Below are 14961 nucleotides of genomic sequence, written 5' to 3' on the forward strand. Positions count from 1 at the left end.
ATGTTAAGTCACCCTTGTTGAGCATTCTACATTAATCAGCTGAAGCTGAGATAGCACAGACTCTAGGTTTTTAGGCGTGCTGTGCGTTACTTAATTAATCCATTGTTTCCTTTACCTGAAGAAGTCTGGTATGTTTGTTTCATTGTTTCACCATCCTTACCACCTTCTTGGGACTTTGGGTCTCATTCCTATCCGAGTACTGACTCTTTTTCGGCGTCCTGGTAACATTCTCAGAAGCACTAGGAAGGAGAAAAGCATGTGGGGGCTTCAAGTGTGTTGTGCCTCTGTACATGCAAGATGCTGCATTTGTGTTCCACTGTCTGACTTACTTACTCGTGCCAAACCATTGTTACTACCACTGCCATCTTTTTATCAACAGTGTGATGCATGGACGCCCTCTGTGTGTTCTTTTCATTGCACTTCATGACCTGCTTATCATAAGATCACTGCAATAGCATGGTGTGCATCACAGCCATCTTAACAGCATCATTGCCCCGGGTAAAGAAGTGCACTGGGCCATGCCTACACAACCACTCACAGAAATAAAAATATTTAACGGAAAATTAGTGTTTAATGTAGTCTGCATGGGGCCCCTATGTTCGTGGGGCCCCGGGCAACTGCCTAGCATGCCCATGTGTTAAGATGTCACTTGTGTGTATCACTCAAACCAAGGAGCAGTGGCTGAGTGGCATTACCTGAAGCTCTTGCTGGATTGCTCTGGCACTGTTGCAATTTGTAAAGGCTCTCGGGGGTGATGCTATGGAATGTTTCCCAAAAAGTGGCTTTATGATGCTTGGTCCACTTCCAGTGAGAAAGATCCATACCTTGTGCACTGTGAGCCTTTTTTAGATAGGTGATTGGCTAAGTGCTATGTGATAAAAGTGATTTTTTTCTTTATTGTTCTGAGGACACGTCAATGCTGACATCTTTCACAAAGGCTGTTGTACACATCCCCACATCCCATCAATTTACAGGTTTTACATGTCAGATGACCCTGCCAATAGAGCAACTGGAAGAATTCCAGTTTTTGACAGCACCACTGTCTGTGTCATTCATATACTCCAATGGGGACCTAGGACCCACAGCTACCCATTGGCAATGAGAACCTGAAATGCCCCCCCACCTGCTCTGACTGAGTCCATCAGTCTCAGAGGGTTAACTGACTCCGAGAATGATAGACACACAGTAGTATTCAGTTTTGTTTTCAACTGTTGGACCTTTTGACTTTTCTTTGGTATTCAGCAATAATGGAGTGCCCCAACCACACATCAGTGCAACCCTCCTCTGCCCTTACTTTCTGGCACACCCCCCTTTCTCTGTGTCATTTATCTACTCCAATATGGTCCTACGACCCACAGCTTATCAGTTTCTTCTGTTGAGCAGGATAAGCTCAGCATGCATGTGCCACAGTTTCAGATGTGTTGTAGGATGGGGGATGCTTGTCTTTGTTGAGAGCAAATGGAGGTTTAGTAGGTGTAGTAAAGGCAATGAAAATATTCTAGATTTCCCATAAAATTTATATCTGTGAAATTTAAAAAAATCCTTACCCGTGCTTTGCTGAAATGATTGATCCTGCAGTATGGGAAAGGGCTGGTTGTGCAGTAGTAGATGAAAGGGCTCTTTCTGCAGAATTGGAAATGGTTGGTTCTGCAGAGTGGTAACTGGCTGGGGCCTGCTGTATGGGAAGGGCTGGTTCTGCTGTGTGGGGGAAGATTTTGGTTCTTCAGTGTGGAAAAGGGTGCATCCTGTAATGTGGGAGATTTATTTGGTAATGTGGTGGTGCTGCAGTGTTAATACCAGGCTAGTTTTTCCCCATATGGTAGGGTTTGTTCTGCTCTATGGGAAGAGACTTGTTCTGCCGAATGGGAAATGGCAGGATCTGCTATATGGGAAAGGGTTTGTTCTGCCATGTTGGAAAGGGATGTGTGTGTGTGTGGGAGAGACCTTGTTGCACAATAATCCCATGATTGGCTCTAGAGTATATCAAAGGGTTCAGTCTCTAACGTGGGGGTACCAGGGACTGGATTCTGCACTGTGGCAGCGGGTTGGCTTTCTATTATAAAAGAGTGTGGGTTTTCCTTTAGGGAAATGTCTACTTCTGCAGCAAAAGCGAGTACCGAATTGCATTGCCTATGTAGAAATCTAGATATGCAGTACAGGCGAGCACTATTTGTGCAGTGTGGTATGCAGATATCTAGATATGCAGTACAGGGGATCACTAATTGTGCAGTGTGGTATGCAGAGATCTAGATATGCAGTACAGGAGATCACTAATTGTGCCGTGTGGTATGCAGAGATCTTGATATGCAGTGCAGGAGATCACTAATTGTGCAGTGTGGTATGCAGAAATCTAGATATGCAGTACAGGAGATCACTGAGCTTGCAGTGTGGTATGAAGAGATCTAGATATGCAGTACAGGGGATCACTAATTGTGCAGTGTGGTATGCAGAGATCTAGATATGCAGTACAGGAGATCACTAAGTGTGCAGTGTGGTATGAAGAGATCTAGATGTGCTGTACAGGAGATCACTAATTGTGCAGTGTGGTAGTGGGATGGTTTGCGCTGTGGGAAATGGCTGGTGATGCACAACGTTAATCATCTGCTGTGTAAAGAAAACATCTTGTGCATTTCTGCAGGAATGAGATGGATGTCCTCCAAGACAAATCGTTCTGTGCTGGCAAGGGATGTTTCATTTCGCTTCCCCTCTGTTCTGCTTCGGAAGAGCAGCGACTCTGCTTTGCAGCTGATGCCACCTGCCCTTCAGGAGATGTCTGGGCTAAAGAATGACTGTCAGTTTGCTGGTTCCTTTCATGGCTTTGTGGACCTCGAGGCAGCCTTAAAAAGGGCTCTCGCTCACATGTATTATCTTTTGAGCCAGGCCATTCTCTTTGGGCATTGGTGGGGGCCGGAAGGGATGGGCTCCCTGATTATAATGCCTCCCCTCCATGTGCAACGAGCAAAAGACAGGGCTCGCAGGTCAAGGCCAAGAAATTGTTTTCCAAACAAGAGCTTAGCTCATGTTAACAGCCAGATGTCAGATGTGGTTTTATTGCATAGTTAATTAAAAACTTTGCCAAACAATTTACAGCAAATTCAAATATAAAAAAATGAACCCTGCGGCACACGATAGAAAAAGTGCCCTATTCAATAAAAAACAAATTATTTCATGTAAAGGGCACCGTTTCAGAGGTGCAAAACACTTTGCACAAATGTAAAGTATGAATTTAGAAAAACAGTCAAACAGCACGGTGAATAAGGTGGCTCTTTAAATTAAACCTCCAAGGTTTAGAAATGTACCGAGGTGCCAAGGTAAAAAAAAAAAAAAAAAAAAGTTCATTTGTGCATCTTAAAGAATTGTCAAGACTTATGATTCAAGAAAGTGCCGAAATGCAGCTGCCAATGTGGGAGTTCAACTGTGCACCTCCCAGTATTGTCCAGACTTAGAAGGCTTGCCAGTCGTTGCAACACAATGGCCGGAAGTTTCATAAACTGGAAATCGTTGAGAAAAAGGTGCTCATGCCATTACAACCTCTATCATTAACACTAAAATGATAAAGTGCAAAGTGCGCAGCATAGAAGTTTATTGAGATATGCTTCTTCTTTGAGTCGAAATAGGACTCACTAGTCTTTTTAATACACCTATCTGATTGTATCCTGGCATTATGGGCCCTAAGGGCACCTGTGTGCCTTTTCAATACCAAGGCCAAGAATTTAATAGTCTGGATGTAGGCAAGCTGTCAGTCAATGACGGCTTGCCTACACCTGCCTACCCCCAGTTGATTAAAGAGGGCGCGCAGAAGGGATCTTCATTCAGCGAGTAGTGCCGGGCAGGTACTTGACTATTGTACTTGATGGCACCATCTGCATATATTATATGGGGACTTACTCAACCATCGAGGTTGGTGGTCCAGAGTGGGCAAGCCTCCCAGGTGTTGGTTCATGAATTGCATTTTGATATGTTTCGAGTAGCAACTGGCCAGATAGGATTGCATTCAATACCGGCGATAGCACTTATCATGATCCATGCGTGTGATCTCCTTGCAAACCTTTGTTTGCCTTCAACAAAGGACGCCAGGCGCATGCTACAATTGATGACTTTTTTTTAAACTGCAAAAGAAACCAACATCTCCCATGACTCTTGAGCATGAAGGGGCTGCAATCTCTGATCAAAATGATCTCTAAAGTGGATTTCCAGACAGGATTTGGTAATTCTATCTAGAACAGTCAATCCAAGGTTGTCTGACCGGCCTTTGTTTTTTTTTTTTTTTAAATCTTTATTTTCAGTTTTTGCATTGTAAAGGAGATTGATCATTACAGTGCAGTCTGCAGCATTGTTGACATCAAATCATGCACATAGAGGTTGCCGTGCAAAATGGTTACACATAACATTGAGAGTAAAAGATGCAATAGGATTAAATTAAAGGGTATATAGTCAGGAAGTGCAATCTGACCGGCCTTTGTTAACTTGAAAAAAAACAGTTTTTAGAAAAAGCTCCTTGCCTTGCTAGATGTTGGTTTAGTAGGCCATACTTTTTTTGAATCTTATTTGACATGGGTAAGCGTCCAGGGCCAGTTGAAAGAGCTGTCTGTAGACCATGAGATGTTGACTCTAGAAACTTGACTTCGCCGCCGCACACAGGCTCACACTCAAATGCGATGGTTGGCAGGAGTTTAGCTCAGTCCACACAGCAACGGGAGCATAGACTGACCCTAAAACCCTTTCTGTAGAGTAAAAAAAATCTACCAGCAATGAGAACAACTTCAATTTCATTGCAGATTTATGAGCAGAAAAAGAGCAAATATAGTCAGAAATTACACCGCGGTACTTGCATTATTGGGCCAGTGTGAGCTTTGAGCTGTTTAGGAACCATGGGCCTGCTTTTGACTCGGTTCTGGAGAATGTAATTACCTTAGTCTTTTTGACATTGACTTCAAAGCATGATTTGGAATGATGATTGCCCAAAAAATTCAAAAGTCTTTCAGGCCTACTTTGGTCCATCTCAACAGGACTATGTCCTTGGCATAGAGAATGCTGGCTAATGGCAGCCTGCTCCATTTCTGCTCATGAATGTTGCCTGTTTCCATGTCTGAAGGTCAGTCAGAAGTAACATTTTAAAAAGAGTTGGAGCCAGTACATATCCCTTCTTCAAACTGATTTTTGTCCAAACCTTCTTTGATACACTATTGATGTCACCTAGATTTATATGGATCCAGGTATCTGCATAAAGGAGTTGAATTGCTTTCAGGAGGAGTCCTGGAATCCCCCAATTGACAAACTTCTCCTATAGTAACAACCTGTTCACCCAATCAAAGGCTGCCTTAAGGATCGATGAAACAGGCATGCACAGATGTCCTTGTTTCGTACGCCTTTTTGGCCAAGGTGATTAGGGAACTTACATATGTTAAGGTACTCACAACAGGCAGAAAGCCTGTTTGATTGAATATAAATATTTGTGCTTGTCTGCCCAAGAGCACAGTTATTTCGATAAAAGTTCAGAACAAATATTTTGTTTCATTTCTTAATAGGACTATAAGCCTGTAATTCAATGGATCAGATTTACAGCTGCTTTTGAATATTGGGTAGAGAATTGCCCCACTCCACGATTCGGGTACAATGGTTAGCTTACAGGTGGAATACTACATTGGGGTAAGTGAGACCACCCAAAATGCTGGATCTGACTTAGAGGCCTGCTCGGGCCAGCGGAGCATTCTATTTTGCTTCTCTTGATGATGCTTTCTAGCTTTTTGTTTGGAGAACCACAAAGTTTCGGCTGCACAGCGCTTGATGAGGCCAAGATGACCAAGTTTGATTTGGTGGTTGCTTGGACCCCTGACTCCCTGAAATGGCTTTCAAGATGACCTATCCTCTCTTGTTCACTGATGCTACCAAGGAACACAATGTGATGTGCCCTTTCTAGGGTGTTGACAATCATCCAGAAGGTTTTGGAATTCTTCACCCTGCATGCGTGAATCAGTGTTGCCTATTTGACGTTGTTGGCCTCCTGCTTACGATCCAAGAGTGCTTTTTATACATCTGTCTAATGATCTGATGTTTTCAATCATTTGAGAGTTTGCCAGATATTTCTTAAGAGCTCCAGGATGACTATATATTTCTATTTTCGAGGAGAGTATCTCGGTCACCTGTGATAGGTGGAATTATCGTTCGTGTGTCCTTTTTTACAAGTGGTATTCGGATAATGGTTAACCAGATTTTGACAATGGATCCCATGCCAGCAGGGGGACAGGTGACCAGTTTCTGGCCTGTTATAGGAGAGTTATGCATTTCTCTCATATCTCCTGTGAGAGAATAGAATTCCATTTGAATATTTTCACATTTTCTGTGGTTGTGAAGTATACCCGGGAGCGTGCCTTATGAAGGGTCATTAGTTCGTATGTAACACAGTTACTTGTGGGCAGTGAACACTTTTGGTGCGTAGATCTATTCTAAAGGAGCGAGTTCATTGGCCAATTCTCATGACGCCAGGGTGAAATCAATAGTCGAACCCGCATTAGAGGTAAAATGGGTGAAAGCTGGTGGATGGTTTGTACCAATGCTGCCTTTTAATGGCTGCAGTCTGATGGACATGCATTCTGACAGAATCTCTCCTCTGATTTTGTTGGACTTTGCCTCTTCATATGCCACTTGACTACTGCCTGTCATGTCAAATCTTGGGAGTCAAATTGGTCAAGAAGGAATGATTCAATGTTAAATCCCCTTAAAGAATAAGTTTGGCTGAGTTGTAAATATCCTTGAAGTTACTCAACAAAGGTTGTGGCTACTTCTTTCTTGTCCCTATGTGCCAGGTATATATAGTTGTTTAGAATAATGAGCTGGTTCCTAATTCTAACAGACCAGTTTTCCAACAAAACACCCAGCAGCCAAGGAAGATTGAACTTTAGGTTGGCTGTATTAGTCTTAAAATCAATGGCTATGTATTTTGATAGGCCTCTCCTTGGAGAACCTTAAGCATAGGGTTTGATTGAAGGGTTGTTGAACTCGCAAAAGCCTAATAATGGGACAGTATCCAATGCCTATGTTTGTTGCAGAAGGATGATTTCAAGGTGCTTCCAGTAATTTATGATTTGCTCATCGTGGATCTCGGCTTCAGGCCATTCACGTTCTAGCAGCAACCTTGTAAGAATTTGCGCGTCCAATAGGAAAACTACGGGGCACATTCTCCATTTCTCTGGAAGGCCTACAAGGGTGGTTTTGAAAAGAAATTATAGCAAACATTTCATAAAAGAACGCCAAAAACCTCTCATGCACACCCTCGTGTGTTTAGCTACGACATTAACACAGTCTTATATTCTCAAAATCACAAAGAGATATATATTTTTTATGAATCTTTTATTTTTATTTTATAACAGTAGTTGTCTGATTATTTTTGGTGTCCTATATAGGCTCTTTGGATAGATAATTATACTATAAAAGTTAATAATTCATTTGATAAAGGTATATACAATTACACAAGAAACTTCGAAAAATATATAAACACATATCACAAAAACCAACAGAGACAAATCGGTCAGTAGTCTTATTGTAGTGGGCAAAAGCGGTGAATATTGACACTACGCGCGTTTCGGCATTCTGCCTTCATCAGGTGACCGTCATTCACGTATAGACTGTACAGGACAACAAAGACTATAAAAAATACAAAAACATACATATAATTATATTAGGTAATTTAAAAAGTTGTAGCATACTAGTATTTACAATTTATAGATCAAGAGGTTATAGGTCATTATTTACACACAAATATATACACTATTTACATACAGTAGCTCATGACATGATTGGAATTTACTCTTCTATATGTTCCAATACAAGGCATTGTTGTGATCAATTTAAACATCTCATTACAGTTGGGTCTGGTATATATATATACCCCATCAATTCTAAGGGACCATATTTGCATAATAGATGTAACACGATTTTATTGCGTCAATGAAGAACATCAGGCTATTGTTATCTATTTATGAATTCACTGGCCCTCCTATATTTGTTTCTCATAGTGTTGGCATAGATATATCCTATTTCATTTTTGAGGACGATCACACAATGTCATAATTATCTCAGTTTTGCATACAGCTCAGACAATATAGTTATAAAATACACATATGGGCATGTTGTAATTGGCACATAAGCATGTTTATCTAAACTGATGGAAGATATCCTAGTATGTCTTGTAACTTAAACCATCTATATTCTGGATTTTAGCCACATTTCATATCCGACCATTATATAGGACAGTGCTGACAGATATATTTCCCTAAAGATGGCTGGATTAGATATCCGTATGGTGGGAGATCAAAGAATTACCTATTGGACATATCTACTTCTATTCTAATAGTATAGATAGAGTCCTACAAGCGATGGCATGAATTTATGTAATACGATCACCAACCTTATCTTGGAGCATACGATATCGCTATGTAGATAGTAGTGTGGTTCATAAATCGATCCTCATAGATTATTACGTCTAAATAGGGAATAAATATGGCTATTAGTTACTGTTTTGGTCCAAAGTGTAAATAGAATAGAATCTAAGTATATATTTACCGTTTTAAAAGAATTTCGTTGTAATAGAAAATGTAAGGTTATCGGACCCAATTTATGGTCGATTAGTACGTGAATCGTACAAAAGGGCACGGTTTTACGATCGCCAACATCTTCTGCAAGGTACAAAACCTAAACAAACCTCGAATTTAGTATGTGTCTCAAGACACTCTTGTCTCAACAACCAAGTACGCCAAATAATTTATTCTAATTGGCACATTCTAAATACAAATAAGAATACCAACGAAAACTTGCCAAAACCACTTTTTGCATATCGCAAAAATAAAAATCTTAAAGATATAGTGGTTAGGTCGCGCATGCCACATTTGGTCAAATCTACCCAAAGAAGCTTAACTAATTTGGATCCGGTCATCGGAAACTATAAATGTGGAACATGTAAAGTATGTCCCCAGGCGATTGAAACTAAGGAAATGGAATACAATGGAGTAAAAATCCAATTAACAACTATGGTGAACTGTAAAACTAAGAATATTGTGTATCTGCTACTGTGCCCCTGTGGGCTGGGCTATGTCGGTGAGTCCTCCAGGTCTCTATATACGAGGCTTACAGAACATAAATCTGCTATTAGGACTCATAAATTAAATGCACCGATGGTCAGCCACTATATTGAACAGAACCACAAACCAGAGGATGTACGTTGGGTTATCCTTGAACACATTGAGACACGTGAAGGTTTATGTCCAGACAAAGTCCGAAAAAAACGGGAGGTATTCTGGATTTTTTCTTTGAGTACATCCACACGAGGGTTAAACCAGGATATTCCATGGGAACAAGCAATTCTGTAAAATCTGAAATACGTAGTGCCGCAAGAGATACACAGACTTGGCTATATTGGCTAAAATTAATATATCTGCATCGTGTCACACCTTTCCATACCAACAGAGAAAGCCACGTTATGTTCTGTTATCTCAACTCATTCCTTCTTAAATATTCAAGTATGTGTCCGTTTTTATAGCTGTCTATAATAAAATCAGGATGCGCATACGCTAATGAAAGTCCGTTTTTTTCTTTTAATTTTATTTTCTACCATTTTTCTGTAACATCTAACATTTGATAGCTATGTCTCTGAATATGTGCCATTGGAAACAAACTAAACATATAGGCAGTTGCCATATGTAAAGAAACTCAAACCCGCTATCAGATAGGATAACGATAGTCCGTTGTTTATTCTTATTACATTCAGTCGTAGTATTACCACGTCACACTATATGCGCCAGATATTCACCAGCGTCAGGTGTAATCAATTTCACCGCCCTCTTGGCGGGCCGTTTGCGTATATATACTGCTGACATAGATACTCCGGCGTTCTTGAACCACCGGCACGTCGAGGGGAGATCTGGCCAAAAAGATACCACTTGGCAACACGAAGGTCAGTAAGTCACAGCTACCGCCCTCACTAGCATTATTATTATGCCTGACAGACGCGTGTTGGCCCATGTAGAGCTAGCGTCTAATTTGCTGCTTTACCCCTTTTCTTTTTCTTTAGTACGGGGAACTCACCATTATTTTATGAAATATGTGCTCTTCTATCCAATCGACGGCGAAATTATCCTGTTATCACCTTCTATGAGGTAATACCTTAGCGAGATACTCTTCTTCAGCTATATCGTTCTACCATTTATATCGAGCGATCTATATGATGCTCGAAGGAGATACATAGACATATTGTTTTTCCTATGTTTTAACAGCAAGAGAAGAGAGATATAAACTATATCTGCCGGTCTCCCAATTATGACGATTCAAGACTTTCAGCACATCTATGATAAGGTACCGCTTTTTGGGTTACACGCCTGATACCTAGAGACCAATATCGTCTTTAGCTACACAAATATTACATCTGTGCATTTCTATTCTTCAATGATACAGATAACGTTCCAACTCGGGGACCTTTGAGCTTGGGTCTTTGGGAAATAAGATAAAGAGAAAAAAAGTGAATAATACATTGGAACAAGCACCTCGACCATAAATTGGGTCCGATAACCTTACATTTTCTATTACAACGAAATTCTTTTAAAACGGTAAATATATACTTAGATTCTATTCTATTTACACTTTGGACCAAAACAGTAACTAATAGCCATATTTATTCCCTATTTAGACGTAATAATCTATGAGGATCGATTTATGAACCACACTACTATCTACATAGCGATATCGTATGCTCCAAGATAAGGTTGGTGATCGTATTACATAAATTCATGCCATCGCTTGTAGGACTCTATCTATACTATTAGAATAGAAGTAGATATGTCCAATAGGTAATTCTTTGATCTCCCACCATACGGATATCTAATCCAGCCATCTTTAGGGAAATATATCTGTCAGCACTGTCCTATATAATGGTCGGATATGAAATGTGGCTAAAATCCAGAATATAGATGGTTTAAGTTACAAGACATACTAGGATATCTTCCATCAGTTTAGATAAACATGCTTATGTGCCAATTACAACATGCCCATATGTGTATTTTATAACTATATTGTCTGAGCTGTATGCAAAACTGAGATAATTATGACATTGTGTGATCGTCCTCAAAAATGAAATAGGATATATCTATGCCAACACTATGAGAAACAAATATAGGAGGGCCAGTGAATTCATAAATAGATAACAATAGCCTGATGTTCTTCATTGACGCAATAAAATCGTGTTATATCTATTATGCAAATATGGTCCCTTAGAATTGATGGGGTATATATATATACCAGACCCAACTGTAATGAGATGTTTAAATTGATCACAACAATGCCTTGTATTGGAACATATAGAAGAGTAAATTCCAATCATGTCATGAGCTACTGTATGTAAATAGTGTATATATTTGTGTGTAAATAATGACCTATAACCTCTTGATCTATAAATTGTAAATACTAGTATGCTACAACTTTTTAAATTACCTAATATAATTATATGTATGTTTTTGTATTTTTTATAGTCTTTGTTGTCCTGTACAGTCTATACATGAATGACGGTCACCTGATGAAGGCAGAATGCCGAAACGCACGTAGTGTCAATATTCACCGCTTTTGCCCACTACAATAAGACTACTGACCGATTTGTCTCTGTTGGTTTTTGTGATATGTGTTTATATATTTTTCGAAGTTTCTTGTGTAATTGTATATACCTTTATCAAATGAATTATTAACTTTTATAGTATAATTATCTATCCAAAGAGCCTATATAGGACACCAAAAATAATCAGACAACTACTGTTATAAAATAAAAATAAAAGATTCATAAAAAATATATATCTCTTTGTGATTTTGAGAATATAAGACTGTGTTAATGTCGTAGCTAAACACACGAGGGTGTGCATGAGAGGTTTTTGGCGTTCTTTTATGAAATGTTTGCTATAATTTCTTTTCAAAACTGCTTTTGCCCTACCTATAGCAAATATATTTTCGCGTAGGGGTCCCCTGTTTTTCAAATTATTATAGGCCTACAAGGGTGGCCAGAAGCCAGCTACAGTCTTGCTCAAAACTGGAATGGTGTACCTGCTCTTTTGAATGGGATTGCCCTTGTTGGACTGCTTCATCAATTTTCCAATAGGATTCTGTAAGAAACTGGGTTACTGGTTGTGCGGGGTAGATGAAACCCTTCTCAAGCAGCAACCACAATTCTTCTCCGGGTGAAGTCACAAGCAAACCCTGAATTAACCTCAGCTCAACCCTCAGGTAACTTGGCATAAATCAGTCATGCTTAACTACAAGGCAATGTGTGAGGTATTTGTTCAACACTTCAAACAGTAACACAGTGGAGACACACAACAAAAGAAGCCCGCAACCAGGTTAGAAAAATTGAGCATTTTAAAATAAATGTAACAAGATCAAAACGACAAAATCAGAAGAGCCGAAGTTCTGAATTGTAAAAGTTTTTAGGGGACAGTAGTACAACGCGTCAACTGTGGCTATCTGGTTGTATGAGACCGGCAAAAAGTCCCAAGTTCATGCCAGCCACAATGGAGCGTGGGTCGGATACAGGGAGCAGGTTAGTCCCCCTGAAAAGTTACCTTCTCAGTCCAGCACTAAGAATTCAGTTCGCAGTGGAAGGAGCCGCAAGGAAGCATTGTGTACTGTCATCGATGTATTGCAAAGAGCTGGCCAGGCATTGCGGAGGGTTGTCGTTGTAGTACAAGGATCCTCTTGTTGTCATAATTGGTCGGGCCGGTGTTTTGCCTTCGGGTCGGTGCTTCATGTGGTCATTCCACACGAGCGGTCAATGCTGTAGCACAAAGGGTCGGGCTGACGGAACTTTGCGTTGCCTGGCTGTGCGAGTATTAAGAATTGAGCACATCCGGGCCCGTTCGCGGTCGCAAAGAGCCCAAAAAACCCAATTCAGCCTTTCTGAGGCCACACCAAGGATCTGGTATCACAGGGGCACCACTTGTGGGTCATGGGCTTGCTCCAGCTGGATTTGGGCACTAATGCAGGTAGTTGGCAGCCTGTTATGTTCTCGTAGCTCAGAACAGGATACCAGCACAATAACCCTTGGAGTCACTCTGGGAGTCCTGGGTTCAAGAGATGCAGGCCCAGTTCTTCCCACCCAGGCAGAGGGCAGCAGGCAACAGGTGAGCACAGCAAGGGAGTAGTAAAATAGTCTGGCAGAGCGGCAGTCCTTCTGCAGCTCAGCAGGCTTTCTTCCTGCCAGAGGTTCCACAGGTCCAGAAGTGTACTGAAGAGTTGGTGTCTGAAGTACAGTATTTATACCCAGTTGTGCCTTTGAAGTGGGGTAGAGGTTTCTATAGGTTTCTATTTGAAGTACCCAGTCACCCTGCCTTCCCTGTCCTAGCTCCAAACTAACTACGGGGATTTTGCAGCTCTTTAAATGGAGGTAGGATACAGCCTATTAAAATGTAATTAGAGCTGTGCCCAGCTCCTCCCTCCCATCCTGCCAGTGATGCCCCATTCAGGCACACCTAAGCTAATTATATGTGGCTGTCTAGGAGAAATACACATAGCTCAACTGTTAGTTACATCCATTCATGTGACCCGGGTACAGACTACAAGCACTAAATGGTTAAGGAAGGAAAAGGCCAACTTTCTAAAAATTATTCCAACTTTAGGGGTTGCACCTATAACTAAGCCTATGGCTTGACCCTATCAATAGTATAAACATCTTTGTTTTACCTTGGCTGGAATGGTTTACAAAAACATAGATTTTTGGGGCTCAGGATTTTTTTTGCCATAAACCTTGGTTTTATTTCCCATTTTTATTATTCTTTTATGCACAATTCTTGTGTCAAACGCATTAGATCACATGAAACAAAGGTATCAGGGGCCCTTGGGCCCTAGATAAAATTATCATTAAATATAACATGTTCAAAAACAAATGTTTCATACATTTGAATTACACATGACACAACCATTTCCCAAAATGACACCTGTTGCCTAACACTTTTTTGACTAAAAAATTAAATAAATCAAAAAAACAGTCTTGTACTTTCATAGACACGAAAAAGAGTCAATATTGAAATGGCATTTTCAAAACTGTAATTTAAAATCGGACTTAACTGTGAGTTGTGATTTTTCATTACAATTCCAAAGATACCAAACATGATCTTAATACCTGCTCCCATTTTGAAATTACAGCTTGTTAAATGTAATAATGCAACTCCAATGTTAGTCCATGGGAGAGGTAGGCCTTGCAGTAGTGAAAAACAAATATAATCGTTTTTCACTTCCAGGCCATGTAAAACTTAAAAGTACATGCCCAATTCTTTTAAATGCACTACACCCTGTCCTCTGTGCTATCCAGGGCCTATTCTGGGTTGACATATATGTATTATAAAGGAATTTGGCCAGATGGAAATGGCAGTTAAAAACTGTACACACATTGGTAGGCCTGAAACATGTTTAAAGGGCCACTTAAGTGGGTGGCACAATAAGGGCTGCATGCCCACATATAGCATTTCATTGACAAGCCCTGGGTGCATGTACCACTTTACTAGGGACTTGTAAGTTAATTAAATATGCTAATTGGGGATAAGCCAACCGTACACTGTTTTAAGGAGTGAGTACTGGTTAGCAATGATAAAGTGTGCAGAGTCCTAAGGCCAGTAAAAATGAGGTCAGCAACAAAAGGGAGGAGGTAGGCAAACAGTTGGGGGGAAGACCACGCTAAGGCTGACAGGTCTAACAGATTGTTTGGGGGTACTTGTATTCTTGAGCCAGTGTGAGCATTGAGCTGTTTAAGAACCATTCTGGAGAATGTAACTACCTTAGTCTTTTTGAGATTGATTTCATGGCGTGATTCGGAAGTATAATTACCCAAAAAGTTAACAGTTTTTTCTGGCCTACTTTGATCTGGCTCAACAGGTTTATGTCATCTGAATGGAGAATGCTGGCTAATGGCAGCCCAGTTCACCCAATTCTGGCTCATGA

The 14961-nt window shown here is 40.4% G+C and overlaps 1 protein-coding gene across 1 annotated transcript in view; it reads left to right on the plus strand.

Annotated features, from left to right (window-relative positions):
• SARDH (sarcosine dehydrogenase) overlaps window positions 1-14961 on the plus strand; it is a 741717-nt gene that overhangs the window by 305730 nt on the left and 421026 nt on the right. The gene's annotated exons all lie outside the window — the stretch shown is intronic.

Source organism: Lissotriton helveticus, chromosome 5_1, assembly GCF_964261635.1.
Source record: "Lissotriton helveticus chromosome 5_1, aLisHel1.1, whole genome shotgun sequence".
Classification (NCBI taxonomy): domain Eukaryota; kingdom Metazoa; phylum Chordata; class Amphibia; order Caudata; family Salamandridae; genus Lissotriton; species Lissotriton helveticus.